The sequence below is a fragment of the Lactuca serriola genome, chromosome 9 (genome assembly GCF_051521515.1).
Source record: "Lactuca serriola cultivar US96UC23 chromosome 9, Lser_US96UC23_V15, whole genome shotgun sequence".
Taxonomy (NCBI): Eukaryota; Viridiplantae; Streptophyta; class Magnoliopsida; order Asterales; family Asteraceae; genus Lactuca; species Lactuca serriola.
In genome coordinates this window covers 72,629,776-72,653,999 of record NC_136416.1, presented here as the reverse complement: position 1 = coordinate 72,653,999, position 24,224 = coordinate 72,629,776, and the positions used below count along the sequence as shown (strand labels likewise).

At 38.4% G+C, this 24,224-nt stretch overlaps 1 pseudogene; it reads left to right on the top strand.

Moving 5' to 3' along the window:
* Positions 1 to 22,323: 22,323 nt before the first annotated feature.
* Positions 22,324 to 23,237, top strand: LOC145073484 (dehydration-responsive element-binding protein 1E pseudogene; annotated as a pseudogene).
* Positions 23,238 to 24,224: the final 987 nt, after the last annotated feature.

The following is a 24,224-nucleotide window of genomic DNA, read 5'->3' as shown; positions in this document are numbered from 1 at the left end:
ACATGATCCTCCTTCCTGAGTGCTCATTACCATACTGAAAAAAACAACATGCAAAAAATTAGAACATACCTAAGAATCCTCATCCCACATGCTTCCTAGATTTTCCGAAACTCTCCCTGGTTCGAGAATGGATCATGTGCTTTCAGTAGTATGGACCCAATACTACCTTCCACACCTATACATACTTTCCTCAGGAATTATCCTGAATCCTCTAAGTCACCTTCTCAAACTGATATCCTAAGCACTCGCTAAACAGCACAACAAAACCCACTCAAGCATTTCCTTGGATTTCCTAGGTTTCCAACCTCACCCTGCCATCAGCTGCTGAAGAATACCCCATAATGTCAGTTAAGTACCTCATGAATACTGTCACATTAAACAAAGCTCAGATAGTCCTTTGAGTAAAAGACTCATCCCTACAACGGTTAGACTCAAACAAGAGCTGCGCAATAGGGACAAATCCATCACTCTGAGATTATTCAACCATTGTCACATGTGACTTAACATATTCCCTTAATAGCTATCTCACATCACTTAAGAGTTCCACAAAGCATAAAGCAAGCAGCATTCGTGCAGTAGCACTCTAATCCATATAATAACCAGAGTACATTCAAGCTCACATACTACAACTCATGCTAGGAACTTCCATTCTCACTATTGGTTTCCTTATTCATGCATATTATACACAATACAAGATCAAATAGACTGTTGAATAAAAGACTACCCTAGGACCATAACAAAACAAGGAACATGAAATAAGGCCAAATCTATCACTCTAGGGATATATGATCCTAATCGTATACAACTTTTAAAGCATACACTTAGCAATTACCGGTACCAATACATATTCCCAATATAGCATAGCATCCAATGCTTCCTAGGATACAAGGCATCACACAGGCCAATCTATCATACAATTCCTGAAAGTATCCCTAGCCTCATCCTTGCATTCAATTCTCATAACATATAATCATAACAAACACGTATGGGTATTCCGAGAATCACTTAGTTGAGCTCGGAGGATTGCATGCATCACACCCCTTTTGTCTTTACAAAATCCTTTTATAAATTTCTTTTCTTTTACAAAAATTGTTTTAGAAACTCGTTTTCTTTTTAAGAAAATTTACCAATTCCTAAGTTTGAGTTTAGACACACCCAAAAGTGTGCCCGAATTCCTCAAACCATGGCTCTGATACCAACTTGTAACGACCCAAAATTATAAGGTAAAAATTTCATTTTTAATTCTACCAAACATTAATTATCTTTAAGTCAACATTCAATATCTAGTTATACAAATATTCAGAAGTACTTTTATAAGAAAATAGTTATCAGAGTTCAATCTCAAAATCATGATGATGTAGAAACATGGTGGATGCGTCGTGATCAAACCGAGCCCTTCCCTTTCGAACCAAAAGTACCTGAAACCATAACCATAAAACTGTAAGCACAAAGCTTATTGAGTTCCCCAAAATACCACATACCACCATAATGGGCCCATCCCACCATAGTGGGCCTAGACCTGCAAAACCATTCGGCCTAGCCCTATCATACAAATGCAAAAGTCATAAAGACAGTTAGCACCTACATAACATACAATGGGCCTAGTCCGACATATAAATGGGTCTAGCCCGTCATACAATGGGCCTCGCCCAACTTACCATGCAAGAGTTACAAAGACAACTAGCACAACAAAAGTTAGTGGGTCGACATTGGTTCCTTCGACCCACAAGTACAATGAGGAGACTCACCTCAATCCGCTGCTAAACGAATAACTACTCGGACCGCTGAACTGGATAACCTTGCACCAACTAATTAATAAATACAATCTTAATCAATAGTTAACCCGATAACCCAAAATATGAGGTTGTAATAACTCGTAATCTCAAACCAATAGAAGTTGAACTTATTCGAATAAAAGTTTAAACTACAAAATTATGCTTTTAAATCCATATTATAGCATTATTAACATAAGAACTTGAATACCTTAAGGACATGCTTATATAAGTTATTTTATATATACATACCTTGTAAATCATATTTATTCATAAGTTATAAACACTTATATTGAAGCTATCCAAGAATAACTCAATATACAAGCCAACTTAAGTCAAGGGGTTAAAGATTAAAATCACAAAATGAAACACCACATGTGTTCACGATCCAAGGTGTGAAAACAAAAGGTGTTCACGGTTGAAAACCAAACCGTGAACCCTCTTAAAAACCAAACCGTAAACCCTCTTTGGAGTTAAGAAGCAAACCGTGAACACATTTAGAATGAAAGCAAAACCGTAAACCCTCCTTTAGGATAAGGACTCAAACTATGAACAACAATTAAAATGGAATCAAAATCACCCTCTTCTAGAAGATCTTTGACCATAAACCCCTCTTCCTTGACTTTATGATCCGAAAACTCCATTTTCATTTGATTCCAAACCATAAACACTTCATTATTTTGGGAGTTTAGGACTGTAAACTCTTCAATTCTTATCCAATTTAACTTCCCTAAGTGATATATTCCAGATACCAACAAACATATCATATAACCACGTCATGAGTTTACTTCCATATTTGAAGTGCAAATGAATTAATTTGCACATTGAACAAACGTAAAAACCTTCATTCTCTCTCAGATTTGCAAACCTTATTCGTTTCATATGCTCTCAAGTATCAAAGTATTCACCCAGTAAACCTTCAAACTTCATAAGAAAACTCAAGTCATTTCCTAGGAAATTCTTCACTGTTAGATACGTTTGTTAACACATGCTCTAACCCGGAAATCGTCACTACCACATCGTTATCACCCAAGAACACACATATAAGGTGATTTCATACCCCTGCGTTTTTACTATTTCTCACTGTTTTAGGGGGGGGGGGGGGAATACAAGTCTAACACAAGAATATTGTGTTTACAAATAAATGATTTCTAAATATTTCTAAAACGACTTTAAATGTTTTATAAACTCTTTTTAACTTATATTTTTCCAAAATCACACACACACACACACACACACACATATATATATATATATATATATATATATATATATATATATATATATATATATATAGAGAGAGAGAGAGAGTTAAAGAGATTAGGACTAATAATTCGCTTTATTTTCTTTTCCTTGTTTGGATGTGGGCTTAGAGTAGCATTATTTGTCCGAATGACGTTTCAATTTTAATTATATAAGTTTTATACACACACACACACACACACACACATATATATATATATATATATATATATATATATGAATATAGAAAGTACTTCAATCAGTTTCATTACCCTTTGTAACATGCTGAGCAAAGGGAGTACTTTCACGAACAAACCATATCAAACATAATACAAATATACATTATAATAGGTATAATTTATGAAACTCTCACTCTATTTTCACTAGTCAAGTATACAAGGTTTAACTATATACTCTCGTACAAATTACTTTACAGTAAACGAGGTAAAAATACAGCGTACTAGGTTTATAATAACGGGCTACAAATACAACGTACCAAGTTTATACTAAACGGGGTACAAATACAATACAACGTATCGGGTTTATACTAATGATGTACAAATACAACTTACCGGGTTTATACTAACGGGGTATGTTGGGTTGCAGATTCGTTTAAGGATTGTGTCATTGGGCTCAGTTAATAGTCCAATAATTTTGTACTCCGATTTGGGCCTGTCCAACCGTGAGCTGTTAGGTTTACTATATAAGAATATGCTTGCATGCATATTAGGTTAACGATCTAGAGAATACGATTGATAGAAGAAGATAGCATTACAAAGTTCTTTCTTTATCGTTCCTGTAAACCTTCTAACCCTCTACAGTTGATGTTCTTTATCGAGCTCTTCTGAGGGTTGTTTTATAATCATTCGACACGTTTGATTCATTCTTGAGTTGTTTATTGTTGTCGTGTTCTTGTTGTTTAATCTTTATTTTACCTGTTTAAGATCTAATCGATCTTCAAGATTAAGTTTTAATCTCATCAATTGGTATCAGAGCAGGAGGCTGTGTAATCGATACACTTCTTTTCTGTGAAAAAGGTTTCAATTAGGGTTTTCCGCAATTACTGATATTTATTGAGCCGTCATCTCTTTATTGACGTATCTTGATATTTATTGTTTTGCCCTAATCTGATTTATTACAAGTCTGATCTTTGAACAGGTTATTTGATCATTATGGACGAGTCGCAATCGAATCCCATCAATATTTCCAACAGCATTGGATCAACCATGAAGATTCCCATCCTATACACCCATGATTATGAAGTCTGGGCGCATCACTTTGAAGACTATGTTATAGGATCTGAGGATAATGGATACCTCATCTGGGAAGCAATTGTTAATGGACCATTTTCTCACTCTGCAACATCAAGGATTATTAAAACTCAAAAGGAGTATAATGATCTCCTGAAGGATGTTAAAGATATTGCGCAAGATGAAAAAGATAAATTCCAGTGCAATATCAAGGCGCTAAGATTGATCAGATTCGCCCTTCAGTTTTAGGTTGGTAAGCTCATGCACGACGACAAAGGAAATTTGGGATAGGCTTCGTGAATTGTACTCTACAGACGAGGATCTTGAACACTCAATTCAAACCTTACTCCTGTCTGAGTTTGGTGAATTCAGGCAAGGAGCCGATGAATCCGTGACCCAAACGTTCGACCGCTTCAATCATCTTCTCAGCAAGATGATCAAACATGACATTGAAAGGAAGCTTATTGAACAGAAGGTTACATTCTTGAATGGTCTCAGATCAGAGTGGAGAGCAGTTGTGTCCACAGTGAAAGCCCATGAGCAGTTTAAATCATATTCCTTGGCGAAACTGGTGGGCATTCTCAAATCTCAGGAGAAGATTGTGTTGCAGGAGAAGAATGTTGTCTCAAGCCTAGGTTCGTTGGCTTTATTGTCAAAAAGTAAAGTTGTGATGGAGGACGAAGACCTCAACTTGGAGGATTATGACCTCACGTCTGAGGACTATGCTATGATGGTGTCTAACCCCAAAAGGTTCATCAAGAAGAGATTCCCCACCAACAAAAACCGAAACTGGCAGGGAAGTTATAGTTCAGAAAAGGTTAAAGATGAACCGAAGTTTGAAGAGTCTAAGAAGGAACCGAAGGCAGAAGGTGATTCTGGAGTAAGTTGTTACTACTGTGGAGGGAAAAACCACTATGCAAAGGATTGTGTCCTCAAAAAGATGGCTGAAAAGGATGAGGATAAGGATGAAGAAGCTTTGCTGCAGAAAAAGCTTGATGAGATTAGGAAGAAGAAATCTACCGCTAACCCTTCTATGAATGCTCTAATTGTGCAGGGTTCGGTTGTTGATGACGAGTTCGGTGGCGTGGAGGTTTGGTCAACCGACTCTGAAGACGATGAAGTGAGGAAACCCTCTCATGGAAAGGCTTGTGTGGCAAAAGAGGAAAGCAGTGGAGGAAGATGCTTGATGGTGTCTGACGTATCTCAGATGAGGGGATACAACACTGATGGTGGAAGCAATGAACCGAAGGAGCAGCAGGATATGTGCTTTACAGCCAAACCGCTCAGCGCACAGTTCAACGAGCTCGACGAACTGATCAAGAAGGTACAATCGGTTTTTGTTTCATTTAAAGTCCCACAATGCTCATATGAAAAAGAACTAAAAAGTGTTAATTCAAGAATTTCTCATCTAGATAGTAGTTTAACTCAAACTTGAGTCACCAATTCTAACCTAACTGATCAATTAAGTAGGGTGTCTTCGAAGAGTGAGGAACGACGCATGTGGATCGAATTGAAGGAGTCAGAATTAGTCAAAATAAAAGATGAAAACATTTATTTGCAAAGAGACAATTTAAAGCTTTTAAAACAGCGAAATGTTTTTTGTTTGATTGCCAAACGTCTTTACACTAATATTACTCAGCTTCATTTGGATTGTGAAATAGGACAAAAGATTCATCGTATGATCTTGCCCTTCCTTGAGTTTAAGGAGGATGAAATTGATGCCGAAGCCTATAATTGTGAAAGTGTGATATCATCTGAGGACGTTAATCCGACCTATATGTATGGACTGGACAAAATAGAATCTTTCATTAAATCCAAGGACCATAAGGACATGCTCAAAAACCTTTTGGATGAAAATGATAGACTGAAACTGAGAACCGAAACCATACAAAAATTTGACTCTTTAAACGCCAACTTAAGCTCAGAAAACAAAATTGATGTTGAAAATGCATCTGAGCTTAATGAGGATGACAATATGAGTGAAATTTCTGTAGAGGACACGGTTGACTGCTCAGAATTTGTAAAAAGCGAACCTGAAAACCACAAGAATCTAATTTCATAAAATTCAGTGGAATTCGCTCGATTGTCCCAACAAAAGTCCCCGATCTTAGCAGAGAAAGACGTTGTGTATCAAAAGGTTAGGACCACTCCAAATCAAGTGTACAAGGTCACAGGAGTAACCGAACATCAGACTGCTGAACTCACAGCAATTGTAAACGAAGACAATGCTGATGGCTGCGATGAGTTTTTCTGGTCCGCTCCCATCGATAATGCTGATGAAACGGTAGGGTTATCTGAAAGGACCTCATGGAAAAGTAAAGGTAGATACGTACCAAAACCCTTGAACAAGCCAGATAATTTTGATGTGCCAAGTACTAGTAGTACGAAAGACATTCCTCACGAAAATGGAAGTCCGGCAAAAGAAGATACTCCATCTAGTGAAACTTCCTCAGTTCAAAGTGAACCAGTCAAAGAAAAACCGAAACCAAAAGCCAACATCCATCATCAACCGAAGCAGATGAGGAATCAGAAACGTCAAAGGAATCAGAGATACAGGAAGAATCTCTCTGAAAGAAACAGTTCTGGCAATCCCAGAATGCTTATTTCTCACATCAAGACAAGAACCTAAAGTTTGAGAATAATCCTGTTGAAACGCAAGAGAGCCGCAACAACCGAAAGCAAAGGTTCGGTTCAGAGAACGACTCCAACCGAAAGCAAAGGTTCGGTTCAGAGAACGAAACCAACCGAAAGCAAAGGTTCGGTTCTGAAATCAAAAGAGATCAAAACTCTAAGGTCAGTCCCACCAATGATCAAAAGCAAAAGGGTCACCTAGAGTCTCCAGCCAAGAAGTCATCTCAATCCAAGCCCTCTCATTCTCACTCATCTAATTCTTCTAATTCTTCCAATTCTTCTCCACCTCGTTCTGAATTCCATACTGTTCATTCTCGAAAATCTCAATCTTCAACTGAACAAAAAGGGAAACAGAAGGTTTCAGCATCCAAACCAGAATCTAAACCGAACGCACCTAATCCTAATAAAATCAAAGTTTTTACCATCAAAAAGAAAGATGAAACAACACTAATAAAACGAACATATCTTGTTGACATCTCTCTTACTATTCCTGTACCTATGATAGGCTCACGTGGACCCAAGAAACTTTGGGTTCCTAAATCTGCTTAATTTTTGCAGGTTATCAGTGACGAGCAGTTTGACGAAGAATGGTACATCGATAGTGGCTGCTCGCGTCACATGACAGGGAGGAAAGAAGAGCTCAGGGAATACAAGTCTCTTACAAATGGTGGCAACGTCAAGTTTGGAAACAACTCCTTCGGCACCATAAAGGGATACAAAATGATTACTAATGGTGATTTCACTATACGGAAGGTGGCATACGTGGAAGGACTACAACACAACCTCATCAGTGTATCTCAGCTTGTTGGAGGTACCGGTCTCAAAGTCTCATTCGACGATGAGGGTTCTGAAATTATTGAGAAGAAGACAAAGAAAGTTATTCTCAAGTCGGAGCGTAAGGGTGAAATGTTTCCTCTAAACCTCAAACCCATCAAAGGAAACCCAGCTATTTGCCTGTTATCAAAAGCACAATCTGATGAAAGCTGGTTGTGGCACCAAAGACTCTCTCATCTTAACTTTAAAGATATCAACAAACTTGTCACTGGAGGTCATGTTCGAGGTCTTCCATTGCTCAAGTTCGATAGAGATCATTTGTGTGCTGCATGCGAAATGGGGAAGCAGAGTCGTCAAAGTCATCCATCTATAATTAACACTAAAGTTGTTGAACCACTCGAATTACTTCATATTGATTTGTGTGGTCCATCATCTATCGAAAGCATCGGTGGTAGCAAGTATATTCTTGTTATTGTTGATGATTTTTCACGTTTTACATGGGTGTTCTTTCTAAAGCTTAAATCTGAAGCGACTCATAAGCTGAAAGTGTTCATCAAGCAGATTGAAGTACAGCTTAAGAAGGTCATTCGCAACATAAGGAGCGACAATGGTCTGGAATTCAAAAATAGAGAATTTGAAGAATTCCTGGCAGAAAAGGGAATAAGTCACAACTTCTCAGCTCCCTACACACCTCAACAGAACGGAATTGTCGAAAGACGAAACCGATCCTTGTGTGAAGCTGCCCGAACTATGCTAAGTTTCGCCTCCTTACCTCTTTATTTTTGGGCTGATGCTATTTCTGCTGGTTGTTTTACACAGAACAGGTCATATCTCAACAAACGATTCACGATCACTCCTTATGAGATTCTCAACAATAGGAAGCCCAATGTGAAATTTTTCCATGTGTTTGGCTCACGGTGTTTCATCTTTAACTCTAAAGAACACCGCAACAAGTTCGATGTCAAAGCCGACGAGGGAATCTTTCTGGGCTACTCTCTCACTTCCAAAGCATACAGGGTATTAAACAAGCGTTCGAGGAAAATCGAAGAGACTTATTACGTGACTTTCGATGATAGCTATGTCAAAAAGCTACAGGCCAAAGAAGACACAACTGGGGAAATTTTTCCTCAAACTGGCCAAGTCACAGTCTCGATCGCTAATCTATTCGAGAAGTTTATGGAACTATTTGACGAACCAGAGAAAGCTACTCTCTCAGAAGCAGGCGCAGCAGACAACAAGGTAGACCACATGAAGCAAATTGTCGAAGAAGCTGCCAGGAGAATGAATGAAGAAGGATCAAATTCTGTTGAACCTCCAGCAAACGATGCTTCAGTCGAGGGGGAGGATCAACCGTCATCAAATCAGCCTACATCACATGTTGAGGGGGAGCCAAGGTCTCCAACTGCTTCCGAAAGCACTTCACCAACCGAAAGTGCCTCACCATCCGAAGGTGCATCAACGTCTGAAAGCCCAGCACCACAAGAAACCTCTGAACCTCAAGTTTCTCAAAGCATTCCAGAAAGCTCATCTATCGAGGGGGAGCAAGCTGATATGTCATACGACTACGAAAGCCAGTCCAAGCCAGAAGAAATGATAAATGCTGAATTAGATCCTACCTTTGATCCTCACTACCCACCACTCACCAAATGGACAAGAGACCATCCTGTCTCTCAAGTGGTTGGTGATGTCTCTGAAAAGGTTCTGACCCGATCACAACTAAAGGCAAAACAGACATCCTTATTTTCCAAAGTTGAATTTTGCATGTTTAACTCATTCGTATCAAAAGTTGAACCGAAGATAGTTAAAAATGCTCTCGATCACTCTGATTGGGTTCAAGCGATGCAAGATGAATTGAACGAATTCGAGAGGAACAAGGTCTGGCGCCTCATTCCAACTCCTCCATATGCCTCGGTTGTTGGTCTCAAATGGGTATTTAGGAACAAAATGGACAAGGAAGGAAACGTCATAAGGAACAAAGCTCATCTAGTAGTGAAAGGATATTGTCAAGAGGAAGGGATTGATTATGAAGAGACTTTCGCTCCTGTAGCTAGGCTTGAATCTGTCCGAATTTTCCTTGCCTATGCTGCCCACAAAAACTTTGAAGTTTTCCAAATGGACGTCAAGTGTGCATTTCTTAATGGAGAACTCGAAGAAACAGTGTATGTGGAGCAACCTCCTGGGTTCGTGAACGAAAAATATCCAAATCATTGCTACATTCTGGATAAAGCTGTATACGGATTGAAACAAGCTCCGAGAGCCTGGTATGAAACGCTAACTAAATTCTTAAAGATGTCTAAATTCAAACAAGGTTCGGTTGACCCAACCTTCTTTCGCAAAAAGGAAGGTAACCATCTTATGATCGTTCAAATTTATGTCGATGATATCATCTTTGGCTCAACGAATCCCAGCCTAACAGCTGAATTCAGAAAGCTGATGGAGACTAAATTTGAAATGAGCTCAATGGGTCCTATTAACTTTTTCCTTGGCTTAAATATTAGATAGGGACCCGAAGGCATCTTTATTAATCAGGAAGCTTACACGAAGACTCTCCTAGCAAAGTTTGGTATGATGGGAGACTCCAAAGTCAAAGTCCCAATGGCATTCAGCACCAAGCTCACCCCATCCCTGGACAAACCGGCTGTTGATATCACGCTCTATCGACAAATGATAGGCTCACTGATGTATCTCACTGCTAGCAGGCCTGACATTATGTTTTCTGTGTGTTATTGTGCTCGATTTCAGGCAAACCCACGCGAACCTCACATGCTTGCAGTGAAGAACATTCTACGCTATCTCAAGCGAACCACCTCTCTAGGTCTATGGTATCCTTCCAACTTAGGCTTCTTCGTTCAAGCCTACTCAGATGCAGACCTTGGAGGATGTGGACTCGACAGAAAAAGCACCACTGGTGGCTGTCAATTCCTTGACGGGAAGCTGGTTAGCTGGCAATCAAAGAAACAAACGTGCGTGTCGTTGTCTACTGCCGAAGCTGAATACATAGCCGCTGCATCTTGCACCTCTCAAGTGATTTGGATCCAGAGTCAACTTCGAGACTATGGACTCAATATGAAGAAGATCCCACTATATTGTGACTCTGAAAGTGCAATTAGGATCTGTCATAACCCAGTGCAACACTCCAAAACCAAACACATAGCACTGAGGTATCACTTCATCAAAGATCATGTGGAAGATGGAAACGTTGAAGTACACTTTGTAAGAACCACTGATCAACTGGCTGACGTCTTTACCAAAGCTCTTCCTGAAGCATCATTGAACAGATTTTTACAAGGGCTAGGTATGATGGAATCAGAGTTAGTACCTCAAACTACCTCTCAACCTCAAACGTAAGAAGCGAAATTGACCGAACGTTCAGGTTTTGTTGAATCATCTCACTCGCTCATCATTTCAAAGGTAGTTTTCTTGCTTGTAAATTTCATGTACAAAGTCGTTTATCTTATTGTCTAATGTATTTTCTTATTACTAGCCTCAATTCCTTGGTTTTTCAAAATTTTCCAAAACCGAAACCTACCGAAGGTTCGGGTTCGGTTTTTCAAAATTTTCCAAAACCGAAACCTACCGAAGGTTCGGGTTCAGTTTTTCAAAATTTTCCAAAACCGAAACCAACCGAAGGTTCGGGTTCAGTTTTTCAAAATTTTCCAAAACCGAAACCAACCGAACGCTCGGGTTCGGTTTTTCAAAATTTTCCAAAACCGAAACCAACCGAACGCTCGGGTTCGGTTTTTCAAAATTTTCCAAAACTGAAACCAACCGAACGCTCGGGTTCGGTTTTTCAAAATTTTTCTCAACCGAAACCAACTGAATGTTCGGGTTCGGTTACCAAATTTTTCCAAAGTTTTTTTTTTACTCTTTCTAAGTCTTATTTTTTTTATTATTTTTTTATTTTTATTTTTTTATATATATCAAAAACTCCAAAAATATTTTTTTTGTGTGTTCGTTTGTTTATGGGGATATAATTGTTGGATTACTAAAGTGTCCCTAGAAGCATGCTGCTGTATGTGTCCCAAGCCTCATAAGATTCTGAATAATAGCCTTAACGACTTGGTATAAACAAACCTTGTCTTCCCAATTAGGCTATCACATTTATTCTAATCGTGAGCTACCTCACTCTCTTCTCACATGAGATAAGAGTTTTCTGCTTGGTCCTTATTTTCGCAGCAGAGGTACTTTAATTTCTTACACCATCTCCATTACATTTCTCCATTACATTCGTTTCATTAACGTAACCCTTGAGACTCTCAGAACTTACCACTGAGGTTTATGGTTACACAACAACTGTGTTAATGATCTCAGTTTCGTGCCACTACGAGCTGAGTGAAACCCAAAATTCAACACCAAATCTGAATTGACGGTGAACAATTAATTTGCTCAAGTTTTCACCAAAGAATTGACGGATGTATCTTGATGAAATCTCAAATTTTTATTTTGTGTGATTCCTATGAAATTGTTAAACAACATAACATTTCTTCCCTTGGGATCCAATTTTTAATTTTTTTTGTTGAGATTTTGTATTTTCCAAGCCACTTTAAAATTAATTCCTACCTACTTGTTCAACAGACTACACCGGTCTCACAAGTACTTTGTTCACTTTCTATCTTATTTCAAGATTAGGACTGTTGAATCAAAGATAAAGCCACCCTAAGAAGTCTAATTAAAAGAAGCCTTTCAACATTTATTAATAAGTGTTTGATCGTCATTCAATGGGAAACCACATCAACACTTTAAGGTCTCTCTTGATCTTGAAGGAAGAGATTCGTGCCCGAGATCATTTGTTTCGTGTCATTATTAACATCACATTTATTCCTAAAAAGAGTTGCTTTATTTCTTTTCTTTTTACACTCTTAGCACGAAAATCTTTAATTTTCCAAAATTCTGGTACTAATAATTACAGGCTGTTTTACTAAATTGGAGGTTATTTACAAGTTGTGGTAAAAAATAATCCACGTGGGAGATTTCTTCAAAGATGCCGTTACAGGGATAAGATTAAAGGGTTGCTGACTCAGGAGGGAAACAAATGGATTGAATTTCAAACGGCGGTAAAAAGGGACGCATGCGAATTTGAAACGCCCCTTCCATAACTGACGTCGTGGACGCGTGGGAGAATATTAAGCGGTTCCTCTCTGACACTAAACAGGCGCGTGTGGATTTGAAACGGTTTCTTCTGAAACGGCGCTTGTTGGGCGGCGTGTTCCAAGGAATCTGACACTCTCTCTCCTACGTGATCATCGCATGCCTTAACTGTCACACATCTGTCATTCCGGAAAACCTTTTCGTATTTCCATAGAAGATTTGAACAGATTTTTCTCTCTCCTTTCACCCACTATAAAAGGCAGTCTCCACTCCCATTTACCTCTTTACTGCATCCGAATTTCCAAGAGAGCAAAAATTCCTTAAACCCTTACTGTTCATCTTCTTCTTCCTAACTTCAACAATGGCAGAATCATCCTCAGTCCATGCCACCTCACACATCATTCCCATTCGCCCTCAACAGTGTTTGGTGATTGACCTAACCCCTCAAGCGTACGATTCCTACATGTTTCCGATCATGGAGTGCCTGAAGTACTCACAAATCGCTCCTGCACTTTCTAGGGTTGAGTCTGTGCCCATGGAGCTCCTATCGCAGGTGTATGCGACTGCACATTACGATAAAGCAGTCGATAGGGTGTTCTTCGAGGTTTCTGATCACAAGACCTCGATTTCAAGGCAACGATTTGGTACACTGCTAGGGTTTGCTGCTGACCCTTCAAGGATTAATCCAGAGACGATTCCGATTGGGCACCTTTACAACATGTTTTACAATATGGGGTACACGGAGGCGCTCACCTCCGTAGCCAAGTTTAAAAAATCCTGCTTGCCGCCACAGTGGAACGGCATGTTCACTGTCCTCTTCAAAGGCTTATCTGAACGGAGCTCAGGTTCCGATGGCTCTAGTCGACTCTTCTTGTCGATAATGTATGGCGTCTACAGTGGAGTCAATCTTGACTATGGGTTTGTTCTCTGGCAAGAACTCATCCAGAGCCTCTCTTCTTCTTCACGACATTCTGAGGTGTCGTATGCCCGGTTCTGGACTCTCATCACAAAATGGGCGATGGATAAATTTGATGTTCCCACTGCTGCCGGTGCATCGATGTCTTCGATCGGTACTTTTCATACCACGAAGATTATCGTCTCAGATGCATCCAAGTTCTCTTTCATTGGCTCAATTCCGGAGACCATGTACGGCGATGTTCCATCTGACAACAGGATCATCAGGACTATTAAGGAGTTCAAGCAGTCTGGACCTAGGGAACTCACACAGGAAATGCTTAAGTCCATCCATGATGCTGACAAGCCGGTTAATAGAGGAAAAAAGGTAGATAAAGGGAAGCAAGTGACCAAAGGGGCTAAAGGTCCTTCTCCCAAGAAGAGGAAACCAACCAAAGCTGCACAATCCCCGCAGCCGAAGAGACGAAAGACTCAACCGAAGCGCAAACTTATAGTTGCTTCCTCTTCGAGTGACTCAGAAGGCGAGAGTTCGGGTTCGGACGGCTCTCAACGAGGCGAAACCCCTCCAAGAGGCAACACCCCACCCCGATCACCTACCCCAGACATGGAAATCCATGTCTCACCAATTCCTTCACCTACTCAAACAATCCCTACTTCCATTCCCACCATAAACCCCTCTACCACCATTCCCAAAACCTCTTTCCCTATACCACCACCCATTTTCACTGATACCACAACAACAACAACTACAAAGGTTACAACCAACGTATCTGATACGGGGGTTCATACCGATGCAACCGAACCACCACCTATAACCGAACCCCAGCATACAACCGAACCTATCCACACTCAACCACCACCCGAAACTACCCCCACCAACACTCAACCTGAACCTACACAAACCACCACACCCCCGGCTTCACCACCCCCATCATCTCCAGGTCATGCCTCTGATGGAGATAACCCTTTTCTTGGAGGGGAAAATATGACCTTTGATTCGGTCTACTTTAGTCCGTTTCAGGTCCAAAGCGACGACGAGGAGGATGCTCCAGTAACAAAGAAACATCTTAAGGAGCTAAATGAGAAGGTTGACTTGCTTATTGCTTCAACCTCCAACACTCAATCCTCTCTCTCTGAAGCCGCTCTTCAGAAGATTGTTGATGCCTTCTCCAGGGCTGAGCATGATTCCGTCGCCTCTGCCACTGTAGCAATAGACGCCTCCACAAAAGCTTGTGAGGCTGCGACCGCAAAAGTCGATAAACTATTCTCTGAAGCCTCTTCCCTGTTAAAGTCCTTACAGGAGAGTGCCGATGCAACAAAGACAACGTTGGAACCAATCGTTCAACAATTGGCCACGTTCGTCTCAACGGAGTTGAAATCGTTCGCTACCCTTCGCCAATCCATCAGCGACGACAACTCGGCCCTTCGTGCCTCCATTGACGAGCGCCTCTCTAAACTTCAAGAGGATCTCGCTGCCGAAAACTCGTTAATGGACGTTCTTGCTAGTAAAACCACCGCCCTCAAGGTCAAGAGCGCTCAGCTTTCCAATTCTCAGCAACAGATTGAAGCTCTTCGATACGAACGGGAGGTTATCAAATCATGTGTTTCGGATGTACACTCTGCCCTATCCAACATCCTAGAAGCACACGATCCGATTCTCAATCATTCGGTGAGGCGCACCCTTGCTGAAAAACTTGCTCCTGCCCTGGACCTTCTCAGCAAAATTGAAGGGCTACCTAGTTTCGTGTCCACTCCGAAACAAGGGGGAGAAGTGAAGTCCGGATCGAAACCACCTCCTTCCTCAAAAGCTGCTCACACAACCGAACCTCCTCCTACTGGTCAAACTTCGGGTTCGGGTGTGAAGGATAAAGGAAAGAAGATAGCTGAGGAAGAAGATGAAGATGATAAAGAAACCATTGCTGACTTGCTGAAACACAAAAATAGTCGCAATGTTGATAATGACAACATTCGTGTGGCGCGAGAAGCTGAAGAAGCCGAACGCAAGAAGAAAGAAGCCCACGATCTCCTCGAGAGTAGGAAGACTCTTTTCCCTGCTTGGACTCGAGAGAGAATGATAAAGGAGGCCATAGATACTCCAAGCATCTTATGGCTCAAACCGGTAATATCCTTCGACTGCTACAATTCTGTCGATTCGCAGTTTTATATGCCCTTGACCCGAAAGGCGTTTATCTTCCACGCCTTCTCCAACATTTTTGAAGTCCCTCATCCTAATGCTGAGGTTGATCGGGAGTTAATCGAATTCTATCTGAAGGCTGCTCAACCACAGTACCAAACATGGAGCGCTCAGAAGATCATTAATGTTCGGGTCTTGAAGCCATATACCGAAGGAGATTCATCAACGTTTGGTTCAGGGTGATCAGAGGGTCTGCAAGAACCGAACATCTAATATCCTTAGCAGACCTACCGAACCTCAACCCCATGATTGGATCGTTTTGCATAACATCCTTTTGACGAATGAAGCTGAATATGGTTCGATTATAGACCATCTCAAAAGGATGTTAGTTTGTTATATCATGGAGGTAGCCTTGATGGATCAGGAGATAGCCACAGTCTTCAAGAAGAAACCGAAGATCTCTCCTGTTGGATCGGCCAGTGATCTCAATCAGATGAAGATGGGCAAGATTGACCCGAGGCATAATTCGGTCATGTTCACTAGAGCAGAAGGACAGAAATGTCTCTTTGCCTTAGCGGATAAACATCTTTATACCACTGCTTGTCTAGAGCATGTGCTGTCAATCATCCATCGGTGTAAAGAGAATGCAACGGATGATATCAAGTACTTCAACGATATGATTCAATGGTATATCCGATTCAGACAGACGATACTCGTCCTTATCTCTCATCTGTTTCAGACTGTAAAGAAGAGGGCTCCTTCTGCTGCTGGCCCAAGTAAGAAGTGAAGATCTCGCTCCAATTGACGCAAAGGGGGAGATTGTTGGGTTGCAGATTCGTTTAAGGATTGCGTCATTGGGCTCGGTTAATAGTCCAATAATTTTGTACTCCGGTTTGGGCCTGTCCAACCGTGAGCTGTTAGGTTTACTATATAAGAATATGCTTGCATGCATATTAGGTTAACGATCTAGAGAATACGATTGATAGAAGAAGATAGCATTACAAAGTTCTTTCTTTATCGTTCCTGTAAACCTTCTAACCCTCTACAATTGATGTTCTTTATCGAGCTCTTCTGAGGGTTGTTTTATAATCATTCGACACGTTTGATTCATTCTTGAGTTGTTTATTGTTTTCGTGTTCTTGCTGTTTAATCTTTATTTTACCTGTTTAAGATCTAATCGATCTTCAAGATTTAGTTTTAATTTCATCAGGGTATAAATACAACGTATCGGGTTTATACTAAACAGTGTACAAATACAACGTACCAGGTTTATACTAACGGGGTACAAATACAATGTACCGGGTTTACACTAATGGGGTACAAATACAACGTATCGGTTTACAACAAAAAGAACATAACAATATAGAAAACATTCTTTTTATAGTATTATTGTAAACTAAAACTATGTTACACTATTTTATAGTACAACAACAATTACACAGAACTATTTTATGGTATTAAAACCACTTTTCACTTTTATTAGAAAATATTGGATTTTCTGGAACATTAAACATGATTACTATTTCAAGAAACAAACAACAAGCTTCTAAACATAAATACTTATGAACTCACCAACTTAAATGTTGATACTCTCTTTTTCAAAATACTTGTATTCTCAGGGAACCAATAAACAGGTACTTTCCTAGGATTTTTGAGAAGACGGAGCAGTATAGAATAATGTCTTCTATCTTTTGCTATATATATATATATATATATATATATATATATATATATATATATAACTTTTGATGTCATATATACAATCACTTGAACACTTATGTAAAACTTATACATTATTAATGCAATGATTGTTGTACTTTGATTACTATGATGCATGTGCTGTGTTACTTAACATGAAGTCATCCACCCCCGAACGTTTCCGCCGCTCCAGTTTGGGGGTGTGACATAGGCCCACTCAATAAACTAACTCCCTAAAGGGTAAATGACCATTTTACCTTTTTCTTACTTGTTCCTTAACCAAGGTCCAACCAAAATGCATAAAAATCCAAAACCCAAAATGGCAATCCAATGCCCAAATCAAAAGCAACAAAAGCCCATTATGGCCCAATAACCCGATTGGGCCCCAAAACCATCATGGACCTACTTCCAAGAAAACCCTAAGTCCATCCAAGGCCAAAATTCGAAAGTCAAATGGCCCAACAAGACCCAAAATTCAAAAAGCCCAAAATGGAAAACTAGGGAGTACGCATCGTGTACCAGAATGGTACGCCGCACTTACTCACCCTCAAATAACAGTGTACAAGCGGATGATGCACAAAACCTCCATTATGCCGAGCGTACTTCCTACGTACCTCCAACTTAGTCATCAGGGACCAAAAATCAATATTAAGCTCTTAATGGTTAAGCCAATGACTTCCAAACTCATATATGACACTAATGAGATGCCTTAACACGTAAGGTTGGCAAATTTACTCCTTTACATGGCTTAATGGGACCAAATCCTTAATACACCAATAATAAACATCCAAACTCATGCATGGTCCAAGATAATTCATCAAGATGGCATTTTTATGAACAAGTGACCTCCCAAAGGCCAAGATCCATCATTCTAAGTTCTTGGAGTAGCTCATACTTACAAGGATGACTCTAAGGACCAAACTGAACCCAAAATACCCCCTAGACTAGATCTAACACCTAGAGTCATTAAGATAGAAACGTTATACCTTGAAAATGTAGATCAAGATGCAACAAGCCTGGATCTAAAAGCTTCAAGCAATCCCACACTTCTCCAAGAAGTTCCTTCTTCCTCTATGAACACCAACAAGCATAAAATACCACCAAAAGCTCAAAATCCACTCAAATGGGAGATCGGGATTCGTTTCTAGGGTTTAGAGGGATGGAGGTTGAAGATAATAGGGTTTGGTGCTGAGTTAAGTAGGTTAAATAGGGTCCAAGACCCTAAATTAGGGTTTGGGTTTGACTGGAGTACATCCAACATACTCCCTTAAGGCTCCGCGATCACTTTTCTTAGTACACCCAATGTACACCAATGTATGCCCGACATACTGGCCTTAGCACTAGTATGCCATGCGTACATATGTGTACGCCTTGTGTACCCGGTTAAACCCTAAAACCACGAATCTTCTGAAGGTCATAACTTCTTTGTTATTAGTCCATTTCCGATGATCCTTATATCCATGTAGAGGTAACGAGAAGCACTAAACTTCTGTCAGCTCATACTTGCCTTAAAACTTACCAAACAAAAAAAATCCATTTTATGTAAAAGCCCGAACAGACACTTTATCGAAATAACCTTTGGCTCCAAAATACAAACCTAACTCCCGGATTATCCAAATTACATTACCCACACCCAAATGGGTCTAAATCTCTTTTCTTCATATGCCTTAAAACTGACGATGCTCGGTCTTCAGATCACCACCCCACAGTAGGAAACGATTCGAAACAAGGTGTTACGATTTTTACCATCGAGTGTCCGTATCACTAATCTAGACAAAAGTTTAGCCTTTTACTAATCGAACCAAAGTGGGCAACAACTTGTAGTTCAATAAAATCAATCAAACTCTTCTCCATGAACAAAACATAAGTGCGTACAATTCAAATGTTATTAGATATTATGAGTGACTTGCATGGAGCATCGAGACGATTTAAGTTTCCTTTCGATCTATTAGTCGGGATACTACTACATTAGGTTTTTTTTCATGAGTACCAATTTTCGATTCGATCATACTCGATCTCCAACCAAGTTCTAAAGCCTCGAAAATAAGAAGTAGCATTGTTGCATCAGTAAGCAAAAAACTGGCCACCATCTCGTTAGATGCTTGAAAGTTCTATTATCTAACTCGCTTTCCCTCGGAACTCCAACTTTTTGTGCTTTATTTGTGGTCTAGACCTCATCTTGCCGCCGAAATCATTGGGAAGGTCATCCGTAGTAGCCAAATTGATACATTGTTGTTGAACAAGTTATGGCTAATTACATCACCGAAGATTTGTGTAATATCGGTAGCATTCGACGATCGTCAGAACTCCGTCGAAACTATGGGCTATTTTAATCTCGTTGTCTAACTTGAGGAACCGATTTGTAATTTGGATTCAATAAAAAAGAAAACATGCACTTATACACTTGCACTATTGAAATTTGCAAAGCCTATCCCTATTAAAATAAGATATAACAAAATAATGAAAATAAGAATAAATAAAAAAATTATGATAATATGTAAAGGTTTTTATCAATGATAATTAACTTATAATTAAAAATAATGATTAAAAACAATAATTTATTTTTTGTTGATAATATTTTTTTTTATATTTTAGTACGAAAATATATTCCATAGCTAGTTGACTAAATAATATTGGGTAACCACATAGCTACAGATTTAGATTTCCTAGCTATTTTAAAAAGTCAAAAACAACTTATATACGCAAATAAGAACGATTAGCCTCTTCGTAAAAAGTTTCGTAGCAAATTAGCTATAGATTTTTATTTTGTAGCAAATTTTTGACGCAAAATAGCTATGGATTTCAATTCCGTGGCCAACTAACTACGGATTTTGATTACGTAAACGATTTTATAGCCAACTAATTACGAAAATGGATTATGTAACAACTTCCGTAGGAAACTAGCTACAACCAACAATCTCGTAGCATATTGCGTAGTAAAATAGATACAAAATTTGATTGTATAGCAACAATTCGAGATTTAGCTTTGTAGATACAACTCCGTAGCCATTTCCATAGAAAATAGCTACGACTAGCCGTTGTAGCATATTTCGTAGTAGAATATCTAAGAATTTTGATTATGTAGCAACTCTTTGTAACTATTCCTAATTTAGCTAGAAAGTCATTTCCGTAGCAAAATAGCTACACAAATCATTTTGTATTATATTCCATAATATAATAGCTACGAATTTTGATTCCGTAGATATTTATGTTTTTTCTTGTAGTGAATACCATCTTGGCATAGAAATTGAAATTTTTTGCTATTGTATGTTATATTCAGATTAAGTTTGTTAGTTGCAGTGTTTTAAGAACCGGTTGGACCGGGAACCGGAGAAGAGAGCAGTTCAACTATCACCGGTTTTACACTAATTTCTGAACCGGATTGAACCGGCCGGTTTTTAGAGAAAACCGGTTGAACCGGTCAAAATAAACCGGTTAAACTAAATAAAAATACATGGAAAAAAACCATTTTCAATAATAAACATTGGTGAACTTTTTCAAATCTATTTAGATTTCTCAAACAACATATGGTAAATGTTATGATGTTTTTTTGATGCACTTGTATTCATTTAAAACTATATTTTGTTTTTGTATTATATTTTATTTTGTTTTTGATGTATGTGAATTGATGTAAAAACTTATAGTTATGTGTTATTTTAATGTATTTATATTGATCTACAACTTATTTTTATGTGTATTTTTAATGTTTAAACTTGTAGACGTTAAATTCATGAATTATGTACGTATATATGTGCAGAAAAATAAGAAAAAAAAATCATAGAAACCGGTTGACCCGGCGGTCGAACCGGTTAAACCAGAAACCGATCGTCATACCGGTTCAACTAAAAAACCGGTTTTTAAAACATTAGTTAGTTGTGTTAATGGCAAATGCATCATGGGTTGGAGGTTTTGATTTAAAAGAAATGATTTTGTGTTTGATTTAACATGCAATTATTATGATTTTGATGTGTAATTCTAATTAAGGCGTGATTTTAAGTTATATCAATTTCTTTTTTTTAAAAGATACAAAATAAATGGAATATAAATCTTGTAAACTGATTAAAAAGCTTACCATGCGTTGTGTAAATAATGATACTTTGGGCGTGTTTGGCAAAAGTAGCTGTTAGCTGGAAGCGGGTAGCGGTTAGCTGGTAGCGGGTAGCTGATAGCGTGTAGCTGGTAGTTGGTAGCGGAAAGTTGTAGCTTTTATTTGTTATATGAATGTTTGGCAAAAGTAGCTGGAAGCTTTTGAAATATATAAAATTACATAAAAGGACAATTGATTAAAAATAAAAAAATATATAAATATATTTTTAAGGGTAATTATGGAAATTGATTTCAAAAGCTCCGAAGCGTTTTATTAAAAGCTACATGAAGTAGCTTTTAGAATCGGAGCGTTTTGTTAAAACTAAAAACTAAACGTTCGTATTGCCAAACGAAACTTTTTGTTTAAACTAGAGCGTTTTGTCAAAAGCTAAAAGCTAGAAGCTCCCAAACGCTTCCAAAAGCTCCATGCCAAACACGCCCTTTATATATTAATGTAGACGGTATATAAAATTAGGCATGCTTTTACACAAAACTATTTTGTACATCAACTACAACCTTCGAATCTATTGGACTGAAGCTGTATATTACTCAATACTATAGGGACAATTCTTAATCTATCCTCCCAAATATCACGCGTTCAAAGTAAATAAAAAATGAAGCCACTTGTCAAAGCCTCCATCCTCTACCACGCAAACCACCAGCTGGTAACCCCACCACAGAGAATCCACAAATATCTATATATACATCGCCATTCTCATATCAACAAGTTAAAGTCACTCACAAACACTCCCAACAAACAATTACTTCTCTCAAAAGTCATAACTTATATCTAACTTGCAAAAACTACCAACAAACCGTAACTTCACCTCACATATTTATGGATGCCTTTATCGAATCGTACAATCCATTTCCATCAGTATCATCAGAAAGTGTTCCATTAGCACACTTTTTGACCTCATGTCGTAGCAAAAGCTCAGTCTTGAATGCGGCTGCTGAATCCGAAGTGATGTTGGCTTCACGAAACCCGAAGAAGAGGGCCGGAAGGAAGAAGTTTAGAGAGACTCGACACCCGGTTTACCGAGGAGTGAGAATGAGGGATAACGGGAAGTGGGTTTGTGAGTTAAGAGAACCGAGCAAGAACATGAGGGTCTGGTTAGGGACTCATCCTACAGCTATAATGGCAGCAAGAGCACATGATGTGGCGGCGTTTGCCTTCAGGGGACGACGGGCGTGTTTGAATTTTGCTGATTCTGTGTGGCGGCTGCCGGTTCCGAAGTCTAGCAGTATTGTAGATATACAAAAGGCCGCTGCAGAAGCTGCGGAGGCTTTTAGATACTCGGAGGAAGAGGTGGAGATTGTGGATACGAAGGAGTTGCCGGAAATTCTGTATTACGTGGATGAAGAAGATATTTTTGAGACGCCGGAATTTTTTGTTAGCATGGCGGAGGGACTGATGGTAGCGCCTCCGCAGACAGTGGGATATGGCTGTTACGAGGATAACGTCGAATTTTTTGTTGACGAGTCTTTATGGACCTTTTAGATTTAGTGAGTGTATATATTCACATTTACTCTTTTTTAATTTAAAATAGATTCTTGATTAATTTTCCTCGTGACTAGTTGATTTTTGTAGACTAGCCAATGAGATGCATATAGTATGCAACACATTTGCATTGTAAAAAGAAATATGAATTCTATGAAATAAATAAATCACTTCTTCAATAATTTGGTTAGACAGGTTAAAAAACGAGTTGTGAGTTTGGTAAAAATTCCCTTTTTATATAATAGATTCTCAATGTAGATATGGAAAAACCACGATCCAAGTACTATCATGTTTTAATGTATTTAAATTATTAAATCATGAATAATGAAACATTGATATTTTCTGTTGTAATGTATTATTTATGTAATAGGGGAGGGAGTAGGGGGGAGGAACTCAGGAAGGGTGGTTATCCCCTAATTTGTCTAATGCTTTTATATTAATATGGTGGATTCGTGGGTTTAAATAATTTTAAAATAAATTTGGTAAAGTCCTTAAAATTGGTCTCTAAGATATTTAATCAAATTTTAAAATGTTCCATTTATGACCCTCTTATTTGCAATTTATGTACTACCAGGTGAAAACTCGTGAAACCTACGGGTATTAATGTTAAATAAAATTTTAAATTTAATTATGTAATAAAGAATATATTATTAAATTAGAAGACTAATATTGTATTTTTTATAAGGATTTTATTTGTAGGTATGTAGTTACACAAGAATTGTTAAGTATTTAACTACAAATCGAGATTTTTAAAACCTTTATTTTTTATTTTTTTTCCTTATCTTTCATGTAGATTGTACGTTAGGTTAATATAATTTTTGTTATTTTCGTCTGTTTTTTTAGGATTTGTTTTCTATTTAGAATAAATTTGTAAACTTTAAGTATTTAATTACAAATGTAAATCCACATATTTTATAAAAATAAATACTTTATATAATACAACATTCATTTAAGTAATGACAAAAAAAAACATCACAATTGATTTCATTCAAAACAAAAAAACGATGTCTGTCATGAAATTAACATAAAAAAAAACAATATGTAATTATAAAGTATTTACTTATTACGATGGATGAAATGTGCTATGCTAAAAATAACTAAAAGATGCTACAAAAAAGTTGGTTATAGATTGC